At 34.2% G+C, this 13,685-nt stretch overlaps 1 pseudogene; it reads right to left on the reverse strand.

The window, feature by feature from the left end:
* Positions 1 to 8,354: 8,354 nt before the first annotated feature.
* On the reverse strand, positions 8,355 to 9,917 carry LOC108991088 (annotated as a pseudogene).
* Positions 9,918 to 13,685: the final 3,768 nt, after the last annotated feature.

The following is a 13,685-nucleotide window of genomic DNA, read 5'->3' on the forward strand; positions in this document are numbered from 1 at the left end:
ATTCATCAAAGTTCCTAAGATGTTGTCACAAATGTTCTTCTCAATGTGCATTATATCTAGATTATGTCTAATCTTTATAGTCGACCAATACGGCAATTGAAAGAAGATACTTTTTTTGGTCCAATTAAACTCGTCTATGGCACACTTTCTTTTCTTAATGCCTTTACCAAAATTTGCATCAGGAATATCTTGAAGTTGAATCAGTATATCTTCTCCAGAATACATCATAGGCGGGTCGCGATGCTCTGCATAGCCATTAAAAATAGTCTTTTTCTTTCTCCAGATGTGGTCCGGTGGCAAGAATCGGCGATGACCCATGTAACAATGTTTTCAGCTATATGTCAACCACATTGAATCTGTTTCTTCCTTGCACGATGGACATGCCATCTTCCCCTTAGTGCTCCACCCGGAGAGGTTTCCATAACCAGGGAAGTCATTGATTGTCCATAGCAATGCTGCATGCAATCGGAAAGTCTCTCTGGCCTTTGCATCGTATGTATCAACACCATTATCCCATAGATCAATCAATTCATCTATTAGAGGCTGAAGATAAACATCGATTTCATTTCCCGGTGATCTTGGTCTAGGAATCAAGAGTGAAGTGATAAAAAATGGATCTTTCATACATAACCATGGGGGCAAGTTGTAAGGGACAAGAATCACTGGCCATACGCTGTAAGGCTTAGCCAAATTATTAAATGGGTTGAAACCGTCACTAGCTAAACCAAGCCTGATATTTCTTGGATCTTTCGCGAACCAAGCATGCACTTGATCAAATGTTGTCCACACCTCAGAGTCAGCTGGATGACTTAGAATACCCTGCTGAATAACGCGCTGATCCTTGTGCCACAGCATATTAGTTGCTGTTTTCTGTGACATAAACAATCTCAGCAACCTTGGCTTCAACGGGAAATGTCCTAGAACCTTTTGAGGAATTCGTCTTTGCTTACTTTCGTTGAATTTCCACCTTGGGAGTTTACATTTCGGACACTCATCTTTATCTACATTTTCCCTCCAATAAAGTATGCAGTCATTCAGACAAACATGTATCTTGGTATAAGTAAAGCCCATGCCTTTTTCCAAGTTACGTGACTCTTGATATGAGTTTGGCAAAAGGGCATTGGGAAAAGCTGACTTTAGCAAGTGACAAAGCATGTCGAAAGACTTTACACTCCAACCACCCAGTGTTTTGATATGCAGCAACTTGACAGTGAATGATAGTTTAGAATACTTTGTACAACCTTCATAAAGGGGACGCCAAGAATTAGCCAACAACTGGTCGAAAGTTGTTGATGATTTAGGATCAACCGATGGCGGACCCTCAGTATGGAATGACTCAGTTATGGGAACATTAGGAAATGTCCCAGCTCGAAAATCTTGTAACATAACATCGATGTCATCAATGTAATCATCCTCTTCTTAGGGATCATGTAGATCATCATCATCATCACTTATGATTAAATCTTCCTCCTCGCCATGGAAAATCCACGTCGTGTAATTCTTCTCAATACCTTTAATGATCAAGTGTCTCTCTACCTGGCCTATACGTAGGAAGTAATTACTTGAGATCGGGCCAAGTTAATGAACTCCTTAACTCCTTTAGCATATTCCCTAGATCCAAATATATCAGTGATTTGCATCCAACTCTTATCCATCTAGAAACAAGTAGAGGAGGGGAAGTTGTTTAGTAAGGGATAAATTCAGCACAACGCCACATAGAATTATCTAATGTAAGGGAAAAGTTGTTTAGTGGGTTGTGGCTACCATGTCTGGGTGCAAACAGGCATATGTATTTAAACTTATAAGCATATATATTATTAGAGGTGTGCAATAATAAGCAAAAGCAAAGGTACTTGTAGGTATGAAGATAAGTGGTAAGAAAGGGTGTCAAGAGTGTATATTATTTTGTTAATTAGAACCTGATTAAGGTAATTCCAACTCCCACTCTACTCTTGATGTTAGATCATTCATCGTCCCTCTGTGTCAAATAGTCATATCTTTCCCTATTGCATACCTCTGTTATAGTACTTTGTGGATTTATAACAAATCTACCGTACAGCGAGTTCATTAGTATCTTGTACCCATATGCCATTGCTTCATTACCATTTATCTTAGCTTCTTGTCTTCTCTCGAAGAGGGATGACACAAAGTTGTTCATCCTCCTATTAAGGTAATTCACTTCAATCCCGATTACTTATGATTAAGGTAATTTGCATGGGCAAGTTAAACCTATCCTAGATATATTCCTACAATTATATCTAGCTAGCATTGCTCAAAGAAACTAAATAGCAAAAATCCATATTAAAAACAGAGTTCGAAAACAAAGAGCTAGATAAAAATACGCCACTTGAACACCATTATGGTAGATGTCAGCTCAATGCTCATCAGCCAACCCAAATAATCAGGAGGAAGACATTGACCATGAGCACGACTAAAATAACATGCTCTACAATGGCCAATTAGTATATTTTTCCAGACCATGTTATATAGAAAGCCAATGACGGAAAGATAATTATAGTTTTTTTTTTTCATTTATTGCAAATATCATCACGATAGACACCACCTTACTACAATTTCACTTGTTCCAAATTATGACCCAATTGTTTTCATTAGGAAACAACATATTAAGAAATCAATCTAAAAGTGGCTAAAAAAGTAGTCAAATGTTGTACATAAACAGCTAAAACTCCAATATCACACTCACATAAAAAAGATTCTTTTTCTTTCTTTGGGAACCAATACGCAGGTTTCTGCTTTTCCCAAGTACTTTAATGATAGTTCATTTCAACTCATAAAACCAACCTAGTGGTTGCCTAAGTTTCACTCAATGGGGAAAGAATTTCTTACCCAGCCTTACTAACGTATTTTTATCCTCTGTATGGATTAGAATCTCGTGATTAATCTCACATTTTAAACTCACAAACTCAAGCAATCATGATACACCAACAATATTATTCAAACAAATAGCCATATTTAGAAGGGGATTTATTGGATACACTGCAAGTCTGTCTGTCTACAATGAAACCTTACACTATACATCTCTACCTAATCAAATGTGATTTATCATTTTTATCTTTTTATTTAAATACATATATTTAAATATTAAGATAGAATGACAAAAATGATAAATTATATATTAATTGGATAGAAGTATAAAATTTCTATTGGTTTTGACAACTAGCTAGGCAAGCATCGTTGGGCCCGTAACAAAGATACCGTCACACTTCTGACGTGAAAACTGGACTCCAATGAATCAGAAAATAATAAGCAACTGCCAGCTTGGACTCTACTCCAGAAATTGGAGGCCCAATATGTTTTTCAAAAACTAATTATGGAAGCAAACTTAAGCGCCATATATGAGTAAAGATACAACTTATATTAACAATCATGTTAAGTACATCATTCACAAAATTTTATTTGGCACTTTTAAACTATCGCCTACTTTTTCAGATCATAACATCCAAAACTATCATACCCAACAATATTATTAATTTGGCACATCAAGCTACAATATTATATACTCAATCAAGGCATAAATTGCATTTTGAGCCTTGAGGGAGTGTTTGAGAGAGTATTTGATCTTTACGATTTTGGTATTTGGTCTAACTTTCCTGAGCAAGGAATATCCATGCACCGAAATTTTGTATCGAATTACTTTTTTTTTTTAACTTAATGGTTAAGAAAGTATTTTTTTAATGAATTTGTAGCTTTTTTAACAAAAACAAATGTTTAAAAAAATTACACAATTGGTAGAAATCATCGGTGGATTTCCTCGGTAGCTCTAGCAGCTGCCAAACTCAAAAAGATCTTACTACAATAAAACAACCAGTACTGATCAACAAGAGGAACCACAAAATACATGGCCAAAAACAACCACATTAATTAAATAACTTACTCCACCAAAAAACAAACATTAATCAATCGCCACTGCAGCATCGGCTCCACAAGGCCCAATCAAACAGCTGCCACGGTAAATGCATTCACCCTAATATATACCAACCAAGCAGCATAGAGAGAGAAAGTATTCAAAAGCTCACTCAAGCCAAATAGGTTTGTGACAAACTTAAATCAATAAGATATGAATTAGTTAATTCCCTTTCCTTACTAAAATGCCAAATGTTGTTATATGTAGCTAGTCATTTGCAGATCATCATACGCATGTGAATTATTTAATATGAACTACTTTTGCACGCTTGGCATTTATAATTGTCGGTTTCTACATGTTTATGCCAATATCTCGATTCTATGTTTTTTGCTAGCTAGGCTAATGCGCATGGCTTGATCATCCATTTTGTTGGGTTAAATCACAACAATTCAAAATGATATTCATTTATGAGAAAATATATTTATAAGTCTTATTTTTTACACACCCAACACATCACTGATATAGAAACTATCCATATCAGGTATGCTAAAAAAGATTGGTGTTTTGTTTTGTTTTTTCTTAAAGTTATAATGGGTCCAACTATAAGTGATATGTTAGCAGACCGACTTATGTATAACAATACTCTTCATTTATTTACTATAATGAAAAAAAAAATCCGGAATGTAGTTTCATCCGCAAAATATGTAAACGTAATTGATCTACATTTGTGAGAAGTTGAGGAATAAAATGCATTGGGAAAACCTAAATCAAGGTGTCTGTTGTCTCCTCTAACTAAAGTCAATCCCAGTCAAACACCAGCATTAAAAAAATCTACCCCATCTGATTTATATTTGTTCACTCCCTTTGACTCTCCTGTCAAAGTCACCCGACTCCAAAACAAAGACACAAAAGACACAATCATGGACGACATTAGGTTCCATGGGTAAAGCAAGAGAGTATCTTACCCAACTAGGAGTGGTGGTGGGCTGGATTTTCGTGGGCAAGGTGGCATTGCAGCGAGGATTCGACAGAGCGAGGCAACGAGGCTAGACAGGTTGCGGCGGCCTCCACTAGTCACGGTGACTGGCTTAGTACGAAGAGATAGTTATTGAGAGGGAGAGTCGGAACTGAATACACAGATAGAGACCGAGATAGATAGAAGAGGATTTAGAGGCTTACCAGGGTTTCGTGAGTAGAGAAGGAGCTGCATAGCGTGTAGAGCGGCGACCTAACCACGGAGAGGGAGAATTACTGAGACGAGGATGGGGGAGAGAGAGAAAGTGTAGCTTTTAAGTTTTTGGGGGTGGGACGCGGGGGGATTTTGTGGGGAAGGATAAGGTGAAGGAAATAAGGGTTTTTGGGGGATTTTGGTTTTGGGAGGAAGACGGTGCGTTTTTTGTTTTGTTTTTTTTTTTAAATATGACGGAATCCTAATTTTATTAATTGTCCTCATCTATGGTGGAGGAAATGCGTTTAGCACCTATATTTCTTGTAATGATTATAATAAAAAAGATGATAAATAAAATTTCTCATAAATAAATCTTTGTTGCTCTCCAGCCAGCAGATAATAGATGTTCTTCTCTGATTGCATATAAAATTTCTTTGCAAGCCTTTGGGTGATCATGGATAGATGTTTTAATTGGTGTAGATCGATTTATACTATACTTAATTATATTTTATAACTTCAACTTTTGAATATTTTGATAACGTTATATATTTGAATCTGTAACTGCAAAGCCCTATACAATCCTCATATATAGGACATCTTCGTATCAATGAAAGTTAAGTTTCGCATCTTCTATAGGGTTATTGAATGAATTTTATTATTTTAAAGAGTCGAGCGACCACCTCTCGCATATATTTTGAGATACGTCGGCCAGATCCCGTGTATGAAGACTGAAGAGAAATAAAATAGAGGGAAGTAGAACAAAGAGAGACGGTCGTGTGGGAAACACTCTAAGCCATCTCAAATTGACGTAGACGGATTGACGTCCATCTCGGATTGGATGGACACTCTAAGCCATCGGAACCAATTTTATCTTTTCCGCTAGATCTCTCACATTTCCTTCAAGAATACATGTTCATTGAGTTCTCGACCTCTACTGGAAAGTCAACAAAAATTCATAGCATTTTGTCTTGAAACTTGTCATCTACGACTCAAGCTTTGCTGCGGAAGCCTTCCGTAAGAATTTGCCATAAAATTTAAGTATAATCTGTAACACCCTGTATCCAGAGGGTTAGGAAATTAGTTCATGTCATTTAAAATCACATCCAAACTATACATGAAGTATAAACTCCAAAGACTCTATCACATAAAACTCAGTTGTTCAAATCAAACGTATACATTTTCTACAAGAACATCAATGACTACAACATAATTAATTAAGAACACGGCAAAGTACTCTCAATATCCCAAAATAATTGTACAACATTAAAAAAAATCATGGAATCATCAAATTAAAGATGTAATTTTTTAAGATTAGGACGTTACTTAATTTGTAAATTTTATTGATAAGATGCAGCTTACTTATGATGGAGGAATATATATTGTATTTACAATTATGAGCTATGACTTTAATTGATATCAAATCCAGGTTCTTAGAACCACCTTATAAGTTAGTCATTATAAGTTGAAATAGGAAACTATATATATATATATATATAAAGTGTAGTTCATAATTTAAAACTTGAGATGGGTAAGCAAACTGATTATCTAGTCGGCCTTCAATATAATGTTCTTAATTGAAATACTATATATGTAAATCACGAAGGTCCTTCATAATTATATATATTAAGCTCTTTTGCATTGCCCTTAGATATATATATATATATATATATCTTTAGAAAAAAAAAATCGAAATGGAGCTATTGCCGCAAGATTGTGTAGCCGAAAAAAAGTATTTCCCATTAAATATTATTGTCGATACTTAGTAATTTTGCCGAGATATAATCGCCGGAAATGAATCAATTCATCTATAATATTTTAGCTGTAACTCGCCGGAATGAATTGAAATATTTTTTCTATATACAATTCAACCTGCTTTCAACATCAGTTTAATCCATTAAACTATCTGATCAATTATATTTCCTAATAAGCATACAATATCATGAATTAATCATCATTGAAATATATATATATATATATTTATATATATAGATGGTTTAAACATCCCCAACATCATACATTAATGAAAATTGCTCAAATTGAAATTGATGATAGTTTAGTCTAAAGTACTACTTAACACCCCACAATATATCAATATTGTTTTATAGGTGTCCTCCTCTCTTCAATATAGGGTAACTAGAGTTTCCTAAGCAAGCCTTGATCATCCCTTGGAAGTTGCTAGCCTTCGTCATGATCTCAAAGTTGCCTTAATCTTAAAACTTCATTCTTCAACTCTTCTTCTCAAAACTTGATGCATTCTTCATTGATGTTAACTGCTGCAAACATATACATTCTTCTTTAGTTCTCAAAGTCAACCACAATGTACATTCATCATTTTCTTTATTTCCATGTACATTCATCATTTCCACAATGTACATTCACTTTATTAATGCTATAATGGCTGCATTAAATAAAGGCAGCTGGTAAGCTGATTACATTAAGTGAAACAACATTAAATATATGATTGCATTAAATATATATGATTCCTAATCAAATAAAATTAACACGAGCATGTTTTTTTTTAATGTAAAATGCATAAAGGAAAACATTAAGTGAAACAAATTTTGAACTAATGTTGTGAGATCTCGAGTTTTCAATTAACTTGTCTACTAGGTTTTTTTTTCATGTCTTTTATCTACAATGTGTAAGCATAGGTGCATGTATACATTAATTTTTTAATATAACCACCTATAATGCAGTTAATTGGGTAACTCATCTAATCACCAAAAGAAAGGATAACACATCCCATCTCAGCCTCTAGGTGCAGCATATAGATAAAAATAACCAGGTTAAAGCAATTAAGTTAAAGCAATTCATGTCTAGCAATTGCATCAAAGTCATCACAAATATAGAACATAAGCAAATTAGCAATATGGATTGGTGAAGTTTACATACCCTCAACTTAGAGAAATTATATTGCACAATCCTTATGAGAATAATGACCATCAGGGAACCAAGAGATTTCTGATGAAGGAGGCGTTATTTGTACCATGGAACACCAGGCAATATCTGTCCACATCATCTATGTTAATACAATCCCTTTGTAAAGCATAAATGACAAATAAATATAATTCATTTATGCATTTTTCTGACCTTAACACCATACCAAGAATCTTGAGGTAGAAGAAGGAACACAATGGGAAGAGTTTGTAAAGGCCTTCCAGATCAAAATCTTTGACACCACATAAACTTAACATGACAAAAGTGAAAGCAACAGGTGAAGGCCATCTTGTGAGCAACTCCAAATCAATGGAAACTCTTCAAAACATATGTACTACCCCACAAAAAACGTGTTTCCCAATATATATATATATATATATTGTACTACCTCCCTAGTTCTTGTTTACAAAGAGGACAAGAAGATGTAATTTGGAGCCATTGATCTATGCACTTGAGGTGGAAGACATGTGAACATGGCAACCTCCATAACTCTTCCCTATCCAAGTAATTGGTTATGCAAATGCAGCATTCCTGTCATTCCCACCACAAACACAAAGAAAACACGACAATCTCATCCGCACTTCAACTTTCAACACGCCAATATATTCTTTTGACTTAGAATCTACTAAATGTGTTCTGTCCTATGAAAGATATTAGCTTATCTGTAAGTGTAAGTTGACAGAAATGAGACTTACTGGATCATCATTTGCAAGTTCGGATGCTGGGAAGCTGAGAAATTTCCTCCTCGGATGCTCCTCTATCAATTGACCCCGCATTCATGTTGTATCCGATGAGGTTGCTAATCATTGGCACGCAACAACATAGCAGCAAAAATAGCAGGAATGGAAATGAATAGCAAATTGCATTCCAAGCTAGCAGGGAGATGCATAGCACGTGTAGTTTTGGGGCTCGATGGAAGGACCCAAATCGAGAGTCAAATACCCAAACATTACCCATCACAAACCATAATGCAAAGAACAATTCTAGTGAAGTTCGGCATTTGTTCATTAGATGTGAGATCCTGTATCCATTGTAGCAATCAATTAGAAGGCTTCGAAAAGCTCTTGAGTTGTCAAAAACTCTCTGTAACACTTCCACTAAATTTATGGAAACTTGTTTGTGTGTGAAAAAAATTAAAAGCAGGCAATTCATGAGTTTGTATCTTGTTTTTCATCATTTAAATATTGCTGCCAATACGATTAAAACTCTAAGGTGGCCTAGTACAAAATATAGTGACCACCAACCATTATCGAATTGATTTGAAGTTATTTGTTATAACTTGAGGCTTTTATCATATCACTAAGGGTTCATCACTACTAACTTGTTTGCATAATTCCTCAATAATTCCACCCAAAGAACAAAATCAAAGACTTATCCTCAATAACTAGTTGCATGATGTTTTATAACTAGCTCACAAATCTTTGTAATGATCCCAACAGATGAGTTATCACTATTAGTACAACGCATGGAAACCAATGATTTGTTTAAGAGAAAAATATAAATGAATCATAGAAGGTGAAGGGGTGAACTGTATGTAAAGCTAGCATACCTAGATTCTTCACTGCCCCTCTGTTGTTCCACATCAGAAATGCCAAAACCATCTCCATGATTGAGATGATGCCGGTAGTGGCCGTAGAGTAGCAACAGACCAAGAACACATCCAATATTATATCGAACAATCCATATTCTCATTGGCCAAATAGACTTCTCCTTGGAAATGGCTATAGTAAATGTTGTGATGCTTATTTGAATCACCAAAACTATAAATTCCATCAGCATCCAAGTGCTTGAATTAAAAGGATTCGAGCTAAGATCAGATCTTGATCCATTCTGGTAGTGAAATACTCTTCTTAAGAAAGAGAACCACCTTGCTCTGGAGATCCTCATCGCCATCCTTACCAAGGACGAAGAAGGTAGAGCACGAGTAGGCCCATGTCGGGTATTCATTTTGGATGATTTTTGTTGGACTAAAAACCAAATTCCAAACATTTCCAAATAATAAACTACCGCTAACCCTTTGCCCATTATATCATTGCAAACAATCGAAATATATAGAATACCAGCATAAGGAAACTTCAAAATCACAAAGATGATATTGTTGAATCATGAAAAAAAGTGGCTTTTGGCTAATTCGTAGTGTCACGCAATTCATGAGATTTCACAATAAAAAGGTTTAATCAGAAGCTTTTGGCAAAGATTCTAGCTTATTTGATCATGCATGATAATCTTGATTAATGTGAAAAAAGGTTTATTCTGTACTTCTTCATAAAAAATTAAAAGGAACCAAAAGGATTAACCCAACTAATGAAATTCATGTACTTTTAATTGTCCATGAAGTTGGTAATTATTAACATATATAAAAGTTGTGGGACTTTTAGCTATCATTATTAATGATCATGGTTGTAACTACTGATCAACTCATCTTTTTACTGGTGCAATTAGATCTGAGCTGCTCATGATGTATTGGAGAGGAATGGATCATTAACATTTAAATGACTAATTATTAAATATGTATGTATGTATGTATGTAGTAAAGTTGGTAACTCCAATCACATATATATATAAGTCATATATAATATATATATATATATATGATTTTGTTTCCAGCACTGCAGATATATATCCATTCTTCCATTGTAATGCTACTTATCAATCTTCTTCTTCTTCTTCCTCTTATCTTTTTAATTAACTTCAATGCCTTTTTAATTTCCCCCTATTATTCTTCCATGTGCAATTGAATTAGAAACAGTTTTTTTGGCAAGATGTTTTGTTCTCAACCACATTATAATCTAGCTACTTCAATAGCATTTTCTATGTATATATGCAAAAATTAAACTGGCAATTCATGCAGAACATCCTCAGCTACCTGGTGAAAGACAAGAAATGCATGCGTTTTTTCAATCGATCTTCTCATGCATGCATGTGAACCCACAATTCTAGATCACTGATATAATCAATATGTATAATGTTTCAACATCAACATCAAAGACATTAATTTATGTAGCTAACTCCAGCCATTTAGATATATATGACTGAATAATCAATAATTAACAAATAGAAAGAAAAATAGGTCATTAATTCATGATAAGCCTCAAACCCACCCAAAAAATTTAGTTTTATCTAATTACTAGGTAGGTTATATAGCATATATATATATATATATATATATATGTTTTTTCAATTAATTTTCATCCTTTAATGCTTATGAGAATTAAGGTACATACATACGTAGGTCTGGTTTCAAAATTAAAATAACTAATTCATTAAGAAGACTGGTCTGATATATATTATTTCCATGAAATTATAAATTAGCATAAAGCTGGAGTTTACTATAAAAACGAGTACGTATTGGAATATTATTGCAAAAACTAAAATGGTCAGTTTGAGAAAAATTAATATTGGAGGAAAGAACAAACCTTCATATTAAGAAGAAGAAGAAGAAGAAGAAGAAGAGAGGAAGTAAATGCATGGAGAGGGAATTTGGAGAAACTGAAGGCCTTTGGAGGCAAAGGGTGAATGTGCAAATTAAGGCAAAAAAGGCAATGATTACTAGAGTGAGATGAGAACCACTTGATTAAGCTAAACAATAGTTGAGGCTGTTGCCATGTGATTCTAGATCGACCACCATTAATTATATGTGCATGATCAATTATATATATATATATATAGATAGATAGCTAGAGTACTAGTCCTTCCAAGTAAATATATAGAAGATATTTTTATGGTGGGAACAAGCGTGCACTGCATTTTATATTATTAGTTGACCTATAAAATCACTTACAATATACACGTATATATAAGTGAATAAATATAATGAAATCACTCAGTGTGCTACAAGCAAACTGAACAGCCAGCTTGTTAATTTCCATCCTAGCTATCATAGTACTATCACAAAATGTTGCATTATTATATATAATTGTTAATATAAATATTAATTTTACTGCATGCATGTCGATTGATCTTTGAAATTATCTAATAATTCATTTGTGTGTGTGTGTGTGTGTTTGAATTGTAACATGGAGGATTGATACGAGCATGAACTTTGAGTTGCAAGCTAGCCTTAGTCGTGCTAATTAGTAGGATATATATATATATATATATATCCATATGAACAGAGTCTCACCTGCATATATATATATATATATATATATATATATATATAGCTAGAGTACTAGTCCTTCCAGGTAAATATATAGAAGATATTTTCATGGTGGGGGCAAGCATGCTCTGCATTAAAAATGGCTGATCATGATCATCTAGCTAGAAAGCGTTAGATGAAAGATAATCTCCAACTACAATATTAATAAACTTGCAGTAAACTTTTGTCAATGTGATGAACTCTCTAATCTAAGTCTGGTAGTGGTTGAGCATGCAGATGACAAATATCACAACAGTTTCAATGTCAAACAAAGGCTTATGTGTTGAAAATAAAAGCCACACAATGATAGAGATTTTAATGACTTCTTTTTTCTTTCTCTTGTTTGGGGCTTAAGTACAGAGATAAGAACTTCATATACATGGACTCCGTATGAAATGCAGTCATTCGGACTATGGACTGGTAAGTACTTCAAGATAAAATGCAATAGTCATTCGGTTCTCTGAAAACAATATTATACTCGGCCAGGAAACCAATTAGCGGCAACGTTAGAGAGAGAGACAGAGAGAGAGATCAGTGGAGCCTAAAATAGTGAAAGAGAAACTCACCGACGTTGGCTAGGCGGCGAGGCGGCAAGACAGCAACCGGAAACAACCGTGCGAAGCCTCAAGTCGGAGAGAAAGAGAGAGAGAGAGAGAGAGAGAGATATACATATATATATATATATATATTGGTGGAGCCAAAAATAATGAAAGAGAAACTCACTGGCGTCGGCTAGGCGGCGAGGTGGCGATAACAATCGAAAATAACCGTGCGAAGCCTCGAGTCAGAGAGAGAGAGAGAGACAGAGGGGCAAGACTCGCCCGGGGGGGGGGGGAATAATAGGGAAATTAGTAGGGGTGTGTCCGCTCCGGTTTTGGATAAAATCTAGGACCGAACCGGTATGTATATATTTTTCAAAACCGATTATGCACCGGTTACCCTCTTAAACCGGTACTTCCGGTTTTACCGGTTTCCGGTCCGGTTTTCCGATTTTTTAAAAATATAAATTTCACAATTTGTCATTAAAAATTTGTTTATAAAAAAAAAAAAATTGATTTAAAAAAAACTGTTTTATACTTTTATTAATATATTAGACTATATAATAGTATTAATATTAGACTATTGGTATAGTTATAAGTTATATATTAGTATTAGTTATAAACTTTTAGTGATTTAGTATTAACATTTTATGTAATAATTTATAAATTATAATAAGAAATTATTTCATATATGAATATATATGTTATATATAAAATTTCACATAAAATTTATAATTATACATTATATATAAAACTTATATATATTAATATTTAATATATATAAAATATTTTATATAAAACTTATATATAAAAATATTATTTTTTATTTTTTTTAATCAACCGGTCCGGTCCGGTTCGGTCCGGTCCAAAAAATTCCGGAACCGGCCGGTTTTTACTTTTTAAAAACCGGTAAAACCGGACCGAATTTGAGTTTACACCCCTAGAAATTTGGGAGTAAATTTAGGTTTTCATTACTGTGTAGGACTTATTACGGCGACCTAGATGTCGCTGTAATAAGCAAGATGGATAGGATTTTAG

This window comes from Juglans regia, chromosome 1 (genome assembly GCF_001411555.2).
Source record: "Juglans regia cultivar Chandler chromosome 1, Walnut 2.0, whole genome shotgun sequence".
Taxonomy (NCBI): domain Eukaryota; kingdom Viridiplantae; phylum Streptophyta; class Magnoliopsida; order Fagales; family Juglandaceae; genus Juglans; species Juglans regia.